Here is an 18,251-nt window from a genome sequence, read left to right as displayed (position 1 = left end):
AAGGAAGAGGAGAAGGGGCAGGTGTTTGGTGCAGAGCAACTGGCTGTTTTTCTCCATTTTTGGAGTCTGATGAAGGTTAGGTACCCCTTTGCTCTGTGCATGGCTCTGAAAGTTAGCCCATTCCTTAGCAGCATCGTGCATGTAGATGTCCAAGCACCCATGAAGACAAAAGAAACTGCAGTTTGTCTATGATGTGCCTTTCTATTCTATTGCTGGTCCAATTCCGTTCAGCTACAGAGAAAATAGAAAATAGCTCCAAGCCATTCCAAAGGCAGGGCAAGTGCTCATAAGGAGCTGTACACGTAGCATTGGGGATGGTGTGAATATACCAGAAACAGAAATGTAGAGATTGGTGCATTTGTAGTTACTGAACTGCAGTGATGCTGGAATTATGTGAATCTTTTGTGTTTTACTCCTGCAAAATTGTTGCCTTTTCTATTTGCTGGAAGTCTGGGGGATTTTAAAGATTCATATATATTAACGTTTTTACTCAGTGAAAATAGGATTTTTCTAGGAGGGGTGCAAAAGCCTTCTCAAAGGGAGAGAAATGTGAAAATCCAGTGAAGCTTTCTGTACTTTTTTCATTTGACAGATCGAGAGTCTTAACTTAAAGGCAGCTCCACTTGTGTCTCATGTCAGAGGGCTCTCACAGCTCACAGATCCACTGAGAATAATTCATTAGCTAACGGCTTTCATCCTCTCGCTTTCTCGTCATCATAAAAATGTCAAGATAAGCAAAAACAAAGCACAAATAATTAAAAATGTTCTGAAATTCTTGGCATTTCACTCCCTTTCTCTCTTTTCGTCTTGTTTTGGGCAGTAAAATAGGTGTTGTGTTGCCCATGCCAAGTGAAGGTACCGCTGTAGAGAGGGATGTATCTATGAATGACCAAGTCACGACTGACCTATAAACGATCCGAGACTTTAATCTAAAGGGATTTATTGCAATGGTACATCAGAGCAGTACTCATTAGTATGACAAGTCAGGAAATCTGTGTGAGACTCATAAATGGCACTGGTCATTTGCACTCTAAGCATGTACAAATGGTGTTGTAAGCACCGGTATGTGTGTCATACATAGAAAATAGCTGAGAGAAAGAGTAAAAGCTTCAGATAGATGGAAGAATGTTAATGACTTTCATAGTTTGACCTACTTGGGATTGCAGCTGCATACGCGCACATCTGGAGCAGTTGTCTCCCATCGTACAGAGGAGCCGAAGAACACTTTCCTTCCTACTACTGAAGCCCCAGACAACAATGGTGTGGGCTTCCATAGGGAAAGGATTTCGAGCCCGGGGCTTTGAGATTCTGCTATAGGCGATATAGAACGACCTTTGCATTTTGACATAAATGAATGAATTTGCCAGCTGGTTATTCTAAAGAAACAGTTTGTAAAGCAGCCTGTTTAGTTGCCCGTAGGTCGGTAGCCATCTGATCAAGAAAACAGCTGCAGCTTACGGCGGTTGGGACTGCTGTGCTCCGTGCTTGTGGCAAGATTTTACTCTCCTACGACTGAGCAAAGAGAGCAAAGCGGGAGGCGTGTCAGGACCCGGGGCACGTAGCTTTAAGTCTGTGCGTGCCCGTGTTTCTTGTCACCGGCATTGCTACGGCTCTGATGGGCTGTTCTGCAGTGTTTTGCAGCATTGGTCCTCGGATGTGACAGTGTGTGCATTATGTTTTCATTCCATTTCACTTCTGTAACCGCCTTTTCCTATGGGAGTCAGCTCAGGAAGTCTCTGTGATGGACCAAGACCCGGTAAATAGATGAATAACGCGAGACGTGGAACTGATTGAACCAAGCAGCTTTCAGATTGCCAGGGTAATTGAAATGGAAACGGGGATGAGGGATGGCTCTCGTTCGTGTCGATGACACCGGTAACAGTTAGTGCCAATAACTGTACGAGGACTGAGAAGGAGAGAAAGTAACGGGCGTGCTAACCGCGCTAGCTCATAAATCGCGCTAACAATGTAGCAGCTGCAGGGCTACCCCTCCGGGGGTCTTTCTCTCCGGCACCACCGCGGCTCCCGCGGGGCACTGTCGCGCCGCAGACCCCGGCCCTGCCCGCCACGGCGGGGCGGACGCCTTTGGCGGCGGCTTCCCCGCGGAGCCACCCGCCCCCAGCGCCGCCCAGGCCCGCGGGGCTGCGGCCTTAGTCCTGCCCGGCCGCCCACCGGCGACGGCGGGAAAGGGGCCGGCGAAAGGCGGAGGCCGGCGAGGGGCGGCCCGGCGCCAGCCCCAGCCCCGCCGCCGAGGGGGCGGTGCGCGCCCCTGCGCGGGGAGGCGCTGGCCCCGCCGTGGGCGCGGAGGGGCCGCCGCCGCGGGCGGGAGCCGCCTGCCGCAAGGACGGGGTGACTCGGGCCGCCGCCGGGAGCCGCCCTCCTTCCGCGGGGCGCGGGCAGCGGAGCCGCAGTGCGCGCCGCGGCGAGGTGAGTGGGCGCCGGGGGCCGGGCCGCGGCGGGGCTTCCCGCGGGGGCCGGGCAGGTGTGGGGCTCGCGGCCTGCGCGCTCCGTGCCCGCCGGGCGGGAGGAGCGGGCGGCCGGGTGCTGCGCAGCCCCGCGGGGCTCGCCTTTCGGCGCCGGCTCGTAGCTCGCTTCCCCCAGGGGGGATGCGGCGGGCGCTCGGCGCTCTGCGTTGGGTTCCCTCGCCCGTTTTCTTCTCGCCGTTTGATCGGTGTCTTTATGTGTGCGTAGGACCGTTCTTCCTAGCGGCGTCCGTGGTGGGAATAAGGAGCACTGCAGGTCTCAGGCATGGTGGTTTCAGAGCAGGGGATGTCACCGTTCCTTCCTGTTCTCCCGTACAAAACGTACAGCACAACCACACTAGGAGAAGATGGGTTTACGCTCCCACTCTGGCTTTATTCTGCATTGTTCGTTGACGTATGGTGGAGATATTTGTTTTCTTAGCACGCTGTTTGTTTTTTTCTCCTCACCTTTGAGGATATTGCAAAAAGAACAAAACAGAAAAATCATTCTGAGACCGTGCGGTGCCAAAATATGCGTAATGTGGTGTCTATAGACAATAAGGGTTACATAATTTAATTTTTCATGATTTGTTGCCGAAGAGATGTCAGGAGCATGCAGGGTGTGTTGATAACATCCTCCCATTTTTTGAAGGATGCTCTGTGGCAAAGTCATTGCACTACACAGCATTGCTTTGGAATGTTTATGAGGGTTTCAGCCCTGGTTCTCTGATACCTGCGATCCCAGCAGGGCCTGTACCGTGCTGCACGTCATCAATGCCGGGGCTGCCTCCTCAGTTTTCCCAATTCTTAGACTTCTTTAGAAAGGACTTCCTTGTAGGTGAGGAAGAAGATGTGTGGAAGGTGTGTGGTGACAGCGTCCAGCCACGAGGTATGATGTCATTATTAGCATATGAAAGGAAAAAGTCTCATGTTTCCTTGCAGTCTCAGCTGCTGTTCAAAAATACAGATGCTTTTATGTCAGCTGGAGATACCACAATGGATACTGGATGCTATTCTGTGTGCGTGTACCTATTTATACATCTTACCTTATTTATATCTTATGCTGGAATTTAAATGCGTTGCCTCAAAACAGACTCAGAGGTTGCATGTGGTTCATATAACAGTATGTTTGGGGACCATTTTTAGCTCTGTGCATAGAAGTAGTTCAACTTCCCAGAGCTGTAGCTGAGAAGCATTCAGTCACTGCTTACCTGGCTTTACAGACAGCCTCACGGTGCCAGATGTGGGCTTTGAGCGTTGCTGTCAGTCTTGCAGGCTCTGTAGAACTGGTTTGCCTAGATGTGTTTCTCTCTCTCCACAAGGACCCTCTGCCTTCCTTAAAGACTTACTTTGTTATCTTGCTATTTGTTTTTGAGGTCAGCTTGGCTAATGGGCACTGCTGTGTTTTATGCTTCCAGTGCTTTTTCAAACCTGTTAAATTCACAGTGTTGTGCCTTTAAGGAACCTTGTGGTATTAATAGTGGCTGCCAGCCAGAACAATATACTGTTTTGTCAAATTTCCTGAGAAGAAGTGGAATGAATTTTACTTGCCCACTTTATAGTGAGTAACTGAAAGAATTAACAGGAGTATGTTTTCTTTTACGTGCCAATATGCTTTAAATTGCAACTAAAGCTTCAGTACTCCACAAAATAAAGGGGGCTTTCTGAATGTGAGATTGAACGTGCTTATTGTGTTATTGAATTACGAAGTGTAATTCCCCCCCCCCCCCCTTTTTTTTTGTTCAATTCAGGATTTCTTTTAATTTTTATTTTATTCCACAAACGCCAGTCAGACAGAAACAGACTGCTTAGGGCATAGGTTTTGTTCCATTGGCTACTGGGTACTAACATAAGGAGATAGTGACAAAATACCTGTTTTTGTAGCATTTCTTAATCATTGTAATGACATGTAAATATATGCTTAAAATTAATTAGTACGCTCAAACCCTACATTCAAAAGCACAGCCAGCTATGCTGCCTTTCACAGTATAGGGTGATGTTGGTGTCCTGGTACCATCATGCATGGCATGCTCACAGCCTCTGCTTTCACACTGTCCATTGCTGATCTTCCAGTTACGTTCTGAAGGTACAGAGGCTGGAACAAAGTTAATGTCAGGGAGAGTATTAATACTGTGGCCCCACAGGGGGAAATACGGATAAATAAACATGTGTTGTCATACGGTATTTCTAAGAAGGCCGGTGGGTAAGTGAATTGAACATTTTTTTTTGTAGAAGTCCTCCTCCTGCCTAAAAGGAGAGTTATACTCTTGCACAGTTGTAAGGCTGTGTGTTGGCACTCTGATGCTAATGACCCGACATGAGGTATTTGTCTAACCACACCTGGGCTCTTGCAGGCTGAGAAGAATGTGATCAGCTGTTCTTGTCATAAATTGATATTTGAGTTTAGTGCTGTCAGGAAAGCTCTAGCTCCTTTCTGCTGATATTGAAGTACATAGGACACGGTTTACATAGAAAGTGATAGGAGGCCTCTGTGATGTTCCACTGTGGCATCTTGTTTGTGGACAGTTGGAAGGTCAGTGATGTTAAGGAAAAGGCTCAAGTTGCCTGTCTCTGAAGCTATTAGAATAAAATTAGATAAAGCTTCGTGTAGCATGGACAAGTGCTGCTAGGGCACCTCTTGGTGGGTTGAGATCACTGGCCTTTATCCTCAGGCGTTCTACCACACTTGATGATTATGACTTTTTGACATCTAGAACACTGGGTCAGTGTGATTTGGTTATGGAGACTGAAAAGTGCCTGGACTGCTAACTTTGTTTTGTAGAAATCCAGTTTTGGATGGAATTAGGCCTCCCTTCTGGGATGTATATAAGGCAAGCAGGCTCCCATGATACTAAAATACTGCAGTACTCTTAGAAGAGTTCAAGTAACAATTTCAAAGAATCATGTGCATTAGAAACATGCAGGTGATATGTTGAGGGATGTTGAGGGTAGCACAGTAGCGTGCTCTCTTCTGAACGTTGTGGTAGAGCTTCGTGTTGAAGTCTGCAGTCAGGTTGTGAATTCTGGACTCTTAATTTGAGATGTAGTCACTTGTGGCACAAGTATACATGTTTCAGCCATCCTCTCCAGCACCTTGGAATCCTATTATTTGTTTTGATAATTAGGCTTCAAAGTTCCACAGACAGGGTATATCAATTTAGATTCCCAGGCAAATGGCTAGTTATTGTCTTCATGTCCTTCTGTCTTACTTGGGGAGAGATGCTGATTTTTCCCATGGTACACCATAGTACTGGGGAGAAAATTGAAGCGATGATTGTTAAATCCAATTAAGATGTGGATGGTTATGATTACTATCCTGATCATTTGTGTCATGTTACATTTACAGTTTTGTGTCACAGCTTTTAAAATATTTTTATATTTGAAGAGGGCTGGTATCCTAATAATTGAAATGAATTTGCAATTGGGATGTGAACCCTGTGAAATGTGCATTCTTCGTCCAAAGGACCTGACTAGTGTAGGTTAGCCTAATTAGTGGTGAAAATAGTGCACTTTGTCTGGTAGAACTATTGACAAAATACCAGAAGGTGGAGGCCTGATGGTCTGAGTGGTTGGCTTGGTGGATGGAGGGGGCAGTGTAGTAAGTCATTATGTCATAATTTGTAGCATGGATTTTTGTTCTTTGTATTAACGTTGGAAACTGTCTGAAAAAGCCCTTGAAAATAAAGAACAGAATGTTGAAACTATTGTTGAGCTCGTGTTTGTTTGTGCTGCCGTATACCAAATCATGAGATGAGCAGAAGAACTGTGGAGTTATTTAGATAGTTCAGATTTTCTGGTTCCAATTTCATAAGGTGCATACCTCCGTTCCTTTGAGAAGTTTCACATATACGTATATAATTTGACTTCGGACTTCTAGTTGTAAAAGGTTTAATAACATTGTTGGTATGCCTTTGCACCTTGTATTGACCACCAGAGAAAGACGTGAGGCAGCAATTAAAGTTTATATAAAGAGCCCACCTAAATATTGCATGGAAGCCAGTCAGATGCGTTTTGTTAAGTGCTGTGGTGGCCAGGATCCATTGGCTAGGATCCACTCGAAAATCAGATTAAAAGTTTCTGTGCTTGACAAACACATTGTCATTAGTATAAAAATTCCCTGAAGGCTGGTATCGTAATTGGATGAGCCTGAAGCATCCAACAGTAAAATTCATTTTCTTTCAGGAATGACAAATAGAATCTTTAAAAAAATAAAATAAAATAAAACACATTGACTGGTTTTTGTCAGAAGAAGCAACCATGGTAAGAAAGAGGCTTGCCAGGAATGAACACAACAGCCAAAGCCACGGCTGCCTGCGGTCACAGGGGTGGACCAGCTGGGAGGTCCACGAGAATCCTCCTTGGAAGCATCCTCAAAGGTGATCGTTTGCTAGATGCCCATGTTGAGGGCTTCCCTGAGTTAGATGTCAGAGATGCTGAGTATTGGTAAAAATAGCTGCAAAAGGTCATAGGAGCTGTGACTCCCTTTCGATTGTGTTTGTCACAAAAATTAATTCCCATCTTTATGCGTTTCTTTGTTCCCTCTGAGTGTGAAATTCATAGTTCTAGGCTGTAGTGTTCCAAATTCAAAAGCAATGCATGCTGAGCTGCATATTTTCTTTATTTAAAATTTATTTTAAAATGAGTTATTCTGCTTGGTTGATCGTTCTATTCTTCTGCAGCACTATTGGTCTGAATCTCTTTTTCAGGCTGGCAGTTTGGGAAAATAGTTATTTCTCTCATAAGAAATAAGAGTGGAGATTATGAACTCATAGTCTCTTGAAAACGTAACCAGAGCTACATGAAAACCATTATTTATGCTTCTAATTGATTGCTCTAATAAAGATGTCCACATTATCTACATGAACGTAAATATTGTTATCAAAGAAATGATTTCCCAAATATTTGTACTGGATAGGAAAGTTATGAACCTAGCTGTGGTGGGCTCTGTGAGACTGGTGGCACTAGGACTGGGGGTAAGTTGGGCTGTGGTGGTACTGGCTGTCTGACCAAGCTCACAGCCTCACCTCGGACCTGCCCACCCTCACACGCTCTGTGCTCACTACTGGCTGCCTGCTGAGCTTTTGGCTGGTGTCAGCAGGGCCAAACCAGGCACAGCTCAGGGAAAGCCACGGACTGGGGCTATGTGTATATGTACACATATAGGTACGTATACAAATATACGTTCACACATGTATACATTTTCTCACAGTACAAATAGCTTCACAGTTTCTCTTCTCGGTGGTGACAAGTGAGAGAACCAAGGGAAGTGGCCTCAAGTTGTGCCAGGGTAAGTTTAGATTGGATATTAGGAAAAGCTTCTTTACAGAAGGGGTGGTTAAGCACTGGAATAGGCTTCCCGGGGATGTGGTTGAGTCGCCATCCCTGGATGTGTTTAAAAACTGTTTGGATGTGGTGCTCAGGGACATGATTTAGTGGAGGGTTGTTAGAGTTAGGGTAGTATGGTTAGGTTGTGGTTGGACTTGACGATCTTTAAGGTCTTTTCCAGCATGAGCAATTCTGTGATTCAGTGTCTTGCCAAGTGATGTCCATTTGCAAAAATGCTGTGAGGATCTTGTAAGCCTGTGTAGCAAAGTATCAGAACTAGAATAAATGTCAGAGTTCATAGCTGTTTTACGTTATGTGTTTGTCTCAAATGCTCACCTGATAATCTCTGTGTGTAGCTATGATGCCATTTCTGTTTCAGCTCCTAAAAGGTGTTTTAAGTTCCTTAAAACTAAAGACCTTGTGAAACATAACTTAGACCTAGCTCAACATTTAGAGACATCACATTAGCTTGGATAAGTGTGTATTACAGACCTGTTCTGAAGCTGGTTAAGTATATGTATTGTTGGGCTGCTAAGTGTGACAGGCTCATATTTTTCATTATAAAACTTTTGGTTAATGTGGGGTGCCACTGGAAACACAGTGGTGCTGCTTCTCAGAAGGGGTAAATTGTCACAGTCCTTAGAGTTCCCCAGAACTATTAAATTTCCAGTTCTTAGCGTAGTTTAAATGTCACTGGTTTAGCTGCACAGAACAGTTAAAAGTATTTAACCAAATATAACCTGTGTGTGTGTGTGTGTGTGTGTGTTTATTTGTTTCCCCCTTGGGCATTGTGTAAAATGCACTAAGTAGGGCAAGTTTTGGAAGGCTTATTTTTCTGGTGTTCGTTTATCCAGGCCTACATAATAAATAGGAAAGTTGAGATTCTAAGAGGTGGACTAATGCTGATTAAATTTTTTTCTTTATTTTCCTAAGTTTAATTTGGGTGGTTCTTTTTGCTTAACTGTATTGAGGTTGGTTTCACATTAGTTTTACCTTGCTGTCTTGAACGTATTCATTCCAAATGAAATCCTTTGGCTTTTAGAAGAAATTCTTTGTAATGACGGCAGTGGGGCTGCCCAGAGGAGCTGTGGATGCTGCGTCCCTGGAGGCTTTCATGGCCAGGTCAGATGGGGCCCTGCTCAGACTATCTACTGGTTGGCAATGGGCCTGTGGTAGGGTGTTGGAACTGGATGGGCTTTAAGCTGTCTTCCAGCCTTAGCCTTTCTATGATTATATAATTTTAGAAACTGATTCACTGTTTTGCAAGAATTATTTGGTTCTATGTTACTTCATTTTCTGTTAAGACTGATATGCAAAGACATAGACTTAAATATGGGATTTCTAACTATGTTAATAGGGAAAAAGCTTTGGTTTAGATACACTCCAAAGATTCCTTTAGTTTTATTTGTCTGGGTTGATCTTGGCGTGTTTGCCTCATCGTGATAGGAAAAACACCAACTGAAACAGCAGCTGCCAAGGCTGTAAGAATGTGAAGTCCAGAGGTGTGTACCTCTCTTAAGGCTTGCTTTGTGCTTTTCTCAGCTTACAATGATAAGGAGATACAGTCCATTTTTGTTAAAGAAAGCCTAATCCTCAGATTTTGTGCCTCTTGCCGTGTCTCCTTTCCAAAGTTTGTGTAACTGCTTTTACCAAATCAGTAATTTTTTTTCCAGTACTTAAGTAAAAATCCACCTAAAAAAGGGGAGACTGCTGTGGGGGATAAAACCACAAGAATTGTCAAGCTTTCAATTATTCGATCTGGAGAAATAGAGATACTTTTCCTCAAATCTTTCTCTGGATAATTTTTGGTTTTATCTCAGGTTCTAAAACGTGCAAACATTACTGAGAGATTGATGCGATTTTGAAATTCATTACATCCCTTTATTAATGCATAAATGGTGGCTGGCCGTATATTAAAGACTTTTTTGACTAAAATATGTATTGTTTTTGTATGTAATATATATATATTGACATTTGAAGTGATATAGAAATAATCGTCTTAAGTATGGATGATGAGGAGTTCAGTCTTCTGAATACCTAAGATATAAGAAAATTCTGGAATAAGTAATATATCTGAATTTCCTTTCTAGAGGAAAAACGTATTGACTTAGTCTCTTTGTTGATTGTGTGTTGTTTGGAAAACAAAGCAGTGTTGAAAATGTAGAAGGTTTAGCTTTCTACTGAGTGTGTTTCATGGCATGATATAGGCTGTGTAACCCAGCTGCAGCAAGCCTTATTTGTCAAACAGTTATTTTGATCTGTGTCCACAACTCAAACATAAATTAATGAATGCTTACTCACGTAAGTAGGTCCATGAAAAATCAGTATTAGAATCATTCCATGTTAATACAGAAGCGGTTGTGAAGTCACTGTCTGCCCCTGTTTAGAACAGCAGGGTTAGAATCGCAATGTTGTTGCAACTGTTTCTGATTTTGATCTTCTGGCTGTTGTCTATGACATATCTTGGTTCCTCCTCTATCCAAAATACATTTTAATTGTAAACCTGGTTTATTATCATTTACTTTCAGGCTGACAACCTGAATCCAATGGAGAATATTGAAGCCTAGAAGTGGTGTCTTCTAAGGGAGGAGAAATTATAGAGGATTTGCATTCTATAGATAAGAAATGAGTCTTCCCAATGAGTTCTGTACTTAATGATTTAAATCTGGGAAGATGATCTGGAATATAATAATACTGTGGGGTGGTTTTTTTTTTTGAGTGCTTCCAAACTCACTGAGGTTTACTAAAGAAGGAAGGAGTTGTAAGCCTGTTACAGATAATATAAATGGGCATAGCTCTTAATTGGGCGTAGCTCTTAATTGGGCTATTCTTGAAAAAGCAGGCCAAATGTAGTTTAAGTGGATTAAAGGAATATAGTCCTCTTAGTTCAGTGCATCTGATCAGTTTTTCCTTCAATCTGTGTAATACCAGTTTAAAAATAATGTAAAATGTAGCTTACCAGAAAAATAGCAAAAATATTGGACGTTATGTTCACATTTGCTGTGTATGAGGAAAAAACTTTCTAGTGTGAATATTTTACTTTCCAGGTTTCCTATGACATAGTTTCTTCATTGGGTGTTGGTATCATTTCACCTACTTACCTTTGCCATACTTGAGAGTTTGGTCTAACTGGACCTGACTGAAGGTGTTTTGTCTCATTAAAATGTAAACGTATATGATTATACTTTGCATTTTTTGTAGCTCTTCACTTCAAAGTTCAGAAGCATCGTGTCTTCAGTGCACGTACCTGTGATTCTTCTTGTTAGTTATCAGGAATTAAATATTGTCTGTATGTGATCTCTAGAGCATAACCATCCTGGGCTGCAGTTAGCTGGTACTACTTTTTTTTTCACCCACAGGTGATATTTTACTTCTCTACAGTTTGTATTACATAGCATGACTAGAAAGCTAACTGAGGGAAACCAAGTATTACGTGTTTCACATTGAACAGGAACTGAATGTGTCATGTCGTAGGCTGGTTTTTTTTATTGGTAAAGAAATACAGAGTAGGTTTAAGCCTTGATCCATTATTCATGCACAGGGAGGACCCAAGCAAATAAAGATTTACTAATGCCTTCAGCTCTGTTCCTGTCAGACAGGGCAAGAGAAGTTTTGCATAGGCATTTGCTGTGGAAAGATTGAGTAGGGCTGGGAACTGTTCCGTGGACATGCCAGTCTGGTGCACTGCAGTTAGCAAAGTCCGGGATTAAGGCTGAAAGAAATGGGGATTAAATGCTCTTGCTGGTAAGGATTCAGCTATTGTACACACTATCAAATTACCTTGGTGAAATCTAAAGTCTGGGAAAAGCTTCCAAACTCAGGAAAACTCTTTAATGACAGGCATTGTTCCAATGAGAAATACTTCCTCCTGCTGCTCTTACCTCCTTTTCAGAAAGCACGCTGTAAAAAATGCTAGCCTAAACTGTGCTTTGATGTAATGAAACAACTCCCATTAAATCTACTAAGGACCTCGCTATTGCTTTTGATTTACAGATACTGCTATTGGTCTTGGTGGCAGTATAAGACCCAAAGGCTAGCAAATACATTCTCCTGTTTCACGCTGAGACTTAAGAGAGGAAAGTAACATTTCCCCAAACGCTACTGAGCTTCTTAAGTATCTTTCCTTCATAGAAATAATGTTCTATGAAGAACTATACCTGGCATATCGTCCTATTCTGAATGATAGACCAACTATTACAGAGGTGATTATTTAAAATCAAAGTTGCTTATTTTGAGGGTCCAAGTGATCTTATGTATTGTGAGATTGTGAGTTTATATTTCCTGTACTTATCATGAGTGCCTATTAAATTACAGAGCCGCAGACCTTTAATCAATTAACTGCAGAACAAGAATAATTTGAATTTTAAGACTATATATTCTGAAATGTCACATATCTGTTATCTTTAAATTATTCTTTTCATTCATTTCTTTGAAGCTTTCCTATCTTGTCATCCTTATTGTCTCAGAGCACTTTTTCTTCTGATTTCCTTCCTTCACTGATTCATTTTTCTTCTCACTCTGTTTCTCACTCATTCACATTCTTTTTGTTCATTTCTTTGTCTTTGGGATTCACTGCAGTTCTCATCAATGTAGCACCTCCCCAGGCCTTCAGTAATTTCAGACTTCTTCAGTTCTTTGCTTACACATCCATTCTTACAGTCTGGCTATTCTTTTGTTTAGTGAGGATGGATGCCTGGAGAGTTAGCTGAAGTTTGAATGTGCTTTTTTTACATATATATATATATTAGGCATTTTTTAGAATTGAGGGTGGTGGCTATAAGGTGAGGGATGTGGTGAGGATTCAGCTGGTCTGCAGCAGGCGACATGGTCACCTTTTGAGTCAGTTGCTGAACTCTATCAGAGCTCTCACTTTTCTAAAAAATATCATTTGTGAGTGACCAAAAATGCATTCTTGTCAGAGAAGCTCCCATGCATCAGAAAAGGGTGGCACACAGTAGCTTTTGCTTTCACCTCCAACAACTCTAGCGTGTTAGCAATAAGGAGGAACGTTTACTTGAGCTTTTTTCCGTCTCTTCCACAAAGGAAAAAAAGGGACGCTCTCTTTCAAAATACGCAATAAGGCAGATGGAGCAAGGAGTGACTGGGATCAATTTACAACATCAGCTGGTGCAGGTGTGTATAAGTTTTTGTAGGCTGGCATGTTACAGCTTTTTCAGAGAGCTGAGCCATAGGAGATTAAGATTAGTTCATGGTTTTTTTTAGTCTCTTCAGAGAGTTAAAAATACAGCCCACGCACATCATACCAATTTTAGGTTAAGATATATATATATATATTTTTAGCAAAAACATGACATTGTTAAAGCCATTTCTGAGCTGAGAACAAATTTATAACATTGTAAAAATGCTTCTTGCATACAGTAATTTCAGATCACCACTCTGAAAGTACTCTACGATGCTTTATTAGTTTTTAAAAAGTAATTTTATCAGATGCAAGGGCTGTGAGTAATAAGTAAACATCAGTGACGCATTTCTTCTTATGCAGATGTTAGCATTGCAGAGTGTTGCAGAAATAGTTGCTGCATGCTAGTGGTGCTTCTAAGACTCCAACATACTGAAAGCACTTTTCTGTTAGGACAGTGGTGCTTTAGAACATGTGCTGTTTGAACAGATTGACACAGGCAATTATATTTACTTGAGATTTTGAAAAAATATCGTCCCTCTGCCAGAAACTGATTTGAACTTCCGCTTTATTTGTTAGCTTTGAATATTTATGATCAACATCAACACTTAGAAATTTTAGATGGGCTGAAGGCTGTTGTAACTGAACCTACTGAAATGTGCTTTTGCCTAAAATTCTGAATTTTGACCTAAATGAAGCGCTTTTGGCTTTTGTATCTGATAATCTTCTTTAGGGCAGCTGCTCACAGACAAGAATTTCAGAAGCAAATGTATAAGGATTTCCAGTCATTAGCTTCTATCAGTGTCCTTTGTTTATTCAGTCTGCCTGGGTTCGTTTGCTGTGCTTTCACTGTGCTTGTCTTATCTGAAACACAGATTTGTAAGCCATGGGAAATTTCTGTTGAACTTGGTGAGAATTTGGCACTGGGTAATGCCTAATGAGCTGCAGCTGTTTTATCCTGCAAAATAACATACCAGGCGTATAATTCCCAAGAAAAATCAGTCGGTAAAACTAGAATATCCATCCCCTTCTTTTGGGAATCTGTGGAATCTAACAGTTTCATGGGAGATGAACAGATTCTTTCAGAATGTAAGACACAAGTCACGGTTTCATTGTAAATATTTGTTACATCCTGCTATTTAACACTCTGTGCTCTAAAGTTACACTCTGTAGCCAATTAACAGCTTATTTTCACTGATGTTAACACATTCAGAAGAAATCTTTGTTTTATGGAAGGAGGAAGAGCAAAAAAAAATGCATGTAAAAAGGCAGTTAAGTATTTACCCTTAATTTTGTCTGGAAGGGATGCCGGGAGTTACATAAGCTGTGTGTTGGATGTGCATCCATTACTTGTATAAACCGACAGTCTATGACTGTAAAATGTGCAGGTGAAAGGCAGATTACCCTGTATAAATGCCTTGCATTTCAGCATGCGATGTAAGGTACAGGAAGTAAAAGAAATATTAAATAGAAGAAGGAAATGCCAGAACTGGCATGGATGCAGTTAGAGGGTGACTTTCTTGGTGCTAGTATCAAGGATTGTGTTCTTCTTTCTTTTTCTTTTCTTTTTTTTTTTTTTTTTGGCTACTGTGATCAAAATAGCTGCAAAATATCAAATTAACAGTTGCATTAAAATAGGCTGCCTGTTGGTTGCCATACAGTTACTACTATTTTCTTCCCAGTTTTCTTTCTTTGCCACTGCTGAACTGTGGAGAGGAAATGTGCTGTTCAGTGAAGTTGGTACAAGTACAGGCAGGCAGTTGAGCATTTCCAGGAAATCACTGACCCATGTCTGGAAGTGGCCACACATCAGCTGAAGCACCTTATTGTACATGTGCACGCTCATAGTGCTTTTGAAGTGCTTTGTGGAAGGGTTCTTTTTCAGCTACCGTGGGTATCTTTGATTTGATTGGTTAGTTTGTTTTCAAATAAGCTGCACTGCACACTGAAGGTGATCCAAGATGGACTTGCTACTTTTGCTTACTTTTGATAAAGAAAAATTCCACCTGCTAAAGTGCCTTTTCTGCCTTTCACCTTCTCTTTGCAAACTTTAAGTGTCCAGCTGGAGAGCGGAGATAGTGACAGACTGCAGGTAGAAAGGAGGTCTCCAAAGTAGCTTTATTCTGGCACATGAGTGGTCATGAGGAGAGATGGGGCCTTGAAGTGCAACCTCTGCACCACAGGAGCCTGCTGAGTGACTCAGCACCCTTTCTGTTGTGGGTGGTGGAAAAGAGCTGATGGGCTGTGGGGTGCGTGCAATGTGGTTGGGACCTGGGAAATATAAAAGTAGTTAAATGAATTGGTGGAAGGGAATTTCGAAAATGAAGTTCAATGAAATGGATTGATTTGTGAAAGACTAACAAGAACAATGTAAAAGCATTAGGATTGTTAGAAAGGGTAGCAATTAAAGCAAGATGAAGTTTTTTGCAAAGCTTAATGAATCCATGCAACTTAGTTGGTTTTCACTAAGATCCTGGAATAAAAGCTCACATTTTTAATAACATACATCTTATTGCTTAACTTTTGAAAGGGAAACTGCCATTATTTTGGTGCTAAGTGTGACTGCTGTTATGGTTCATGAAGAGCCTTTGAGATAACGTTATCTTGAAACTTGTAACTACACTACAGTATCCTACTTTGTTCTTTCTATATTGTTTAAGGGGGGGAGGAAGAGCTAAATTGAATAGACTTCTTTATGATGGAAAAAATAATAATGAGAAAAATAGTACAGATATCTATAGAATCATGAAAAAAGTGGGGGAAACAATAGAAATTTTCTTTCATTATTTCAGATAATGTAAAAAGCTAGGAGGCATCCAGCAAAACTGTCATGGAACAAGCTTAAAAAAAAAAAAAGCATGACTGACTTGTTATAAAGTATCGTGGGAACCAAAAATATGTACATTGCATTATAGCAGCACTTGGAAATGCTTCAGAACAGTACACCAGTGGAGCAAGATTTAGGGGTGATAGTGGCAGGTATATAGCTTAGATTGTGTGATCTGATATGACTTGGGGATGGGTGAGAGGGGATAGATGGGCTTTTAAACATGGAAGTCCTTTTTCAGTCTTGAGATGACAGCACCAATGTCTGAAACTAAATGCACTTTGAAAATAACAGCTCTGACTTTGACTGTTAAGATCAATTTCCTGCAAGTAAGCTAATCAGGTACCTGAGAGAGGGTGTTCTCTGAGACAGTAGGGCTGTAACCGATAGCAGCAATTTCCTTTTCGTGCTTGCAGTCTGAGTTTACCTCTATATTTGTGAGAAATGTATCTCGGAGAAAGATTAACAGAATCATACTGCTGGTGCATTTTAGTTCCTCATCTTCTATCTGTCTGCTTGATCTCTGCTTATTAAGATTCACGAGGCTGGTATTAGATCATTTAACATGCCTTTTATAAATTATGTGCATATACATACATATATATTTGTTGCCTCTTCATAGTGCAGATGCCAGGACAGGACAGACAACTCCTGCTTTTTGCTGATTGCAGAATTTCTGGGTTGCTGTGCAGTTGTGGAATTGATATTGATGTCAGAGTGAGAACACTGAAAGTTACAGGAAATGTTTGCAGTGTTTTATAGGTACTGTATCTGAACTTAATGACTGTTGTTGTGTTCTGCACTTTCCAGAGGGTAATTATATGGCCTGAAAATTTGAAGGTACGAGAGCAGTGGGTGATATTTCAGGCATGCTTGACACCCTTGATGTTTTCTCCTATTAGGTAGCTCATGATAGCCCATGTTTCTAGGAGGCCCATCCTTCAAGGATGTACTAGACCAGTGGTTGTGGTTGTCACCAGTTCTTAGTGGAAAACAGAGAGAAGGTTGGGGGGAAGGAGGAGGAGGCAGAATGCAACTGGAAATCAGTGGGATTGTTGGTTCCCCAACACCACCTTTAAAAATCAAAAACAAATCTTTATGATTTGCTTTCAGTGTGGAGGCTAAATGATATTTGCTTTGGAAATACCTTTTTATGTCGATGTATTCTTGCAGTAGTTCTGCATAAGGCAAGACTTTCCTGGTAGATAATAGATTTGGATAACTGAATCACATTTCAGCCTGCTGACAATTTGCAGGTGGTGCTATGGCTGCTCTTCCAGAAAACAGTGACTCATCACGACCTGCAGAAGGGCAGAGATATAGGTAGAATCACGCTGTGGGAATTTTTAGTCCAACTAAGTAATACAACTGTGGTTCCTCCCCCTGCAGTGTTTAACAGGCAATTAAATACAATCTGTTTTGTTTCAATAAATATTATTCTTTTCCAGAAGAAATGCCAGGCTTGTTAAAATGCCTCTGGATTCATTAAGAGAAGTTTTTTAAATGCTTTATACAGTTCAATGTGATTGCTTTATGAAGTGCTTCAGAATAAGGAGAAGGTATTATGAGGAAAAACTGTGCGAAGTAAACTGACTCAGCAAAAAATCAGTAGCTACTCTGCTGGGAAGGAAGGTTAGTAGGGATAATTGCACTTGTATTCATGAGCCTGCCCACTTACAGTGCTATTAGGACTTAAGAAAACTTCTTCACGCTGAGGAAAGGGAGATTTGTTGTTGTATTGCAAATTGTCTTAGCTGAAAAATCTTGCTTTCCTTTTTCGTTAGTTTTACAAGCAAGCAAATCAGCCTTAGGATGGCTCTAGTGATGTAACTTTTGGGCTTTACTTTTATTTTTAATAAATCATTATTGTTTCTTAGCTCATGGAGCTGTGGAGGTGAGATACAAACAGGTTAGTCAGTATGGACCAGGACCTTTAGGAATAAATGCAAGCACATTGGGAAGTCACGTCTTGTCAATTAGGGACTATTACTAAATAAGAAGAAGGTATAAAGGGAGGTAAATAACTGCTAAAACTCATTTGCTAAATTGCCATTTAATCTGTTGAAGGGTTTCCAGGACTCTTGTTTGCTACTGGAATTTCCATTTTATTTAATAGACAAAAAATAATTAAACCGTACAATTTATTACTATTATTTCTTCTGGTTTTATGTTTCTTCATTTCAACTGATGATTTTATAGATTAACAGCATTGCACAATAGATTTCTTTTTCAAAAACAAAGAAAATGGGTTCTGGTTACATAGACACAATATGTTGTTCATATACAGTAGTGTGTTTGGGTGTTAATGTAAAGGCAGACTGAATAAAGGAGACTGACTTTTCCCATACTGTGAATCTGCTGTTGTCACTGTCAGAGAATACAGTATTCTGTATGGTCAAGAATCAGTCATACCAAAGCCGTGGTATTCCACTTGATTTCTTAAAGTTTAAGTATGTTGGTGTATACATTTGGCCATTCCATATATTGAATCCAGTAT

The 18,251-nt window shown here is 41.2% G+C and overlaps 1 protein-coding gene across 3 annotated transcripts in view; it reads left to right on the top strand.

Annotated features, from left to right (window-relative positions):
• HECW2 (HECT, C2 and WW domain containing E3 ubiquitin protein ligase 2) overlaps positions 1 to 18,251 on the top strand; it is a 173,664-nt gene that overhangs the window by 16,344 nt on the left and 139,069 nt on the right. Inside the window, exon 1 of one of the 3 annotated variants that reach the window (XM_046943904.1) lies at positions 1,595 to 1,819. The exons of 1 other annotated variant lie outside the window; for it this stretch is intronic. The gene's annotated coding sequence lies outside the window, so the exon portion shown is untranslated. Of the gene's footprint in view, positions 1 to 1,594; positions 1,820 to 2,315; positions 2,428 to 18,251 lie in introns of those variants that run through there. One more of the 3 variants, XM_015289488.4, reaches the window with a different exon arrangement.

The sequence above is a fragment of the Gallus gallus genome, chromosome 7 (genome assembly GCF_016699485.2).
Source record: "Gallus gallus isolate bGalGal1 chromosome 7, bGalGal1.mat.broiler.GRCg7b, whole genome shotgun sequence".
NCBI classification, from domain to species: Eukaryota; Metazoa; Chordata; class Aves; order Galliformes; family Phasianidae; genus Gallus; species Gallus gallus.
The sequence above is the reverse complement of the archived record's forward strand: the minus strand, read 5'-3'. Positions and strand labels throughout refer to the sequence as shown.